The 2,108-nt window shown below is 46.0% G+C and overlaps 1 protein-coding gene across 1 annotated transcript in view; it reads right to left on the bottom strand.

Annotated features, from left to right (window-relative positions):
• Positions 1 to 1,661, bottom strand: part of LOC311121103 (monocarboxylate transporter 1-like) — a 95,103-nt gene extending 93,442 nt beyond the window's left edge. Inside the window, exon 1 of the mRNA XM_084195631.1 lies at positions 1,577 to 1,661. The gene's annotated coding sequence lies outside the window, so the exon portion shown is untranslated. The remainder of the gene's footprint in view (positions 1 to 1,576) is intronic.
• Between the last annotated feature and the right edge of the window lie 447 nt (positions 1,662 to 2,108).

Below are 2,108 nucleotides of genomic sequence, written 5' to 3'. Positions count from 1 at the left end.
ACAGAGAGAGAGATACAGAGATACAGAGAGAGATACAGATAGAGAGATAAAGAGAGAGAGAGAGGATACAGAGAGAGAGAGAGAGAGAGAGGATACAGAGAGAGAGAGATACAGAGAGAGAGAGAGAGATACAGAGAGAGAGAGAGAGAGAGAGAGAGAGATACAGAGAGAGAGAGATACAGAGAGAGAGAGAGATACAGAGAGAGAGAATACAGAGAGAGAGAGATACAGAGAGAGAGAGAGATACAGAGAGAGAGAGAGAGAGAGAGATACAGAGAGATACAACGAGAGAGAGATACAATGAGAGAGAGATACAATGAGAGAGATACAACGAGAGAGAGAAAAGAAGGATAATGCCTCTGTATTAATCTAAATCTATTATAGACATCGTAGCCCAGTGGCAGCGCATCGGCCCCTCTTCCCATCAGGCAGACTGTGGGGCCCAGTGGCAGCGCATCGGCCCCTCTTCCCCATCAGGCAGACTGTGGGGCCCAGTGGCAGCGCATCGGGCCCTCTTCCCCATCATGTGATTCTATTCAGCTCTGCTGGAGCAACACTGATGACCTGCTGCACGTGAGTCTCATTGTTGTACAAAAAAACTGGACAAATGGACTCTAGACAGTCAAAACTGGACCGTCAAACGATACAAATCTCCAATTCAAAGAGTTACTAATGGAACCACAAACAAAGAAATCAGGACTGTGTCTTCCCTCTCCATGTTGGTATTTTGTACAGAAGCTGAGCTGTTCTATCTGAACCCAACAGCAGTAAACCACTTCGCCCTCATGTCGCCCTCATGTCGCTGCTAGCAGGCTAGATAGTGCTAGCTATGCATAGCCAATCCAGTTGGGGCTGGAAACGAGTGACCTTTGATTGGTCAATAGCAATGCAATGTCCCGGAGTATGCAAAAGTTCAGCTTTCCACAACTTTGGTCCCGCCCTGTTCAAGCTCCCTGCCAATTCTTGCATGCCCAATGGTCCCCGCCAACTTCGCTTCCCTTCATTGAAAGTGAATGGGGCTCCGTTGTTTCATCGCCCCCAACGTGCTAGATGGATTTCTACGATAAACCCTGTCAACCCGATAACTCACTGGCTAGTAAAAGTAACTCATCCACCTATATATCAGTGGACAAAGGATGGATCCCTATCCATCCATCGGTGTAGCTAGCTGATAAGTGGTAACGGCTTGGATCTAGCTGTTCAGCAGGCTGGTGCTGAAACCTGCAAGTATTTCGATAGCTATCTTGCTGTCCCAGTCGGTCCCGTTACGTGGAGAGAGAAGAGAGCGAGAGAAATAACCTATTTTGCACGTCTTTCGCTGCTAGCTACCCAGTAACTAAATAGCTAGCTAGTTAATTAGCTAAAGCATCTGGACTTGATTAGCCAGCGGCAGTGACAGTGTAGCCTCCATAGGGAGCTAGCTAACGTTAGACGGCCTGGATAGTGACGAAACTTGGCTAAGGTAGCTAACTTTGACGTTACTTCGAACAAACATAGCTAAAGCCCCTTCGGTTTAAAACACACAACGTTTTTGTGTTACATGAATATACATTCACCTTTTGATAAAATGACTCACCATAAAACTCAGTCAAGTCTCTCGTCTTGTCCAGGTATGGGTCTGTGTGTGTCCTGGCTGCACTCGACAAGAGCGCCACAGCAGAGTAGAGCTAGCCATAGAGATAAATAGAGGACTCCTCTTTGTATCTGTGCCATTATAGCATCTGTGAGCATGGGCAGCTTCATTTTTTGAGCCAATCTCAATTTTGAAGTAGTACATTTTCTCCATGATTAACTGATCCCTTCTGATGACCCGGTTGGACATGACTTCAACAGGGTCACCAGCAGGGATCAGTCCCACCCAGTTGACTACATAAAAAATGGTGGACGCCCTCAATTGCGCTGCCCACGCTACCTTTTGGCCACGTGAGGCCTCTATCATTCTCTATGGCTAGAACGTGTTCAACATTGAGCACCTATGTGAAGCTAGCCTCAATAAGGATTAGCCACAAGAGTGGAATTTGCGTTTCGCCTTCAAAATAAAAGTCCATATTTGAAAACGATGCAAATTTATACAAATAATGGAATCATGACATATTTGGACTAGATAA

The sequence above is a fragment of the Coregonus lavaretus genome (genome assembly GCF_964263955.1).
Source record: "Coregonus lavaretus genome assembly, contig: HAP1_SCAFFOLD_250, whole genome shotgun sequence".
Taxonomy (NCBI): Eukaryota; Metazoa; Chordata; class Actinopteri; order Salmoniformes; family Salmonidae; genus Coregonus; species Coregonus lavaretus.
The sequence above is the reverse complement of the archived record's forward strand: the minus strand, read 5'-3'. Positions and strand labels throughout refer to the sequence as shown.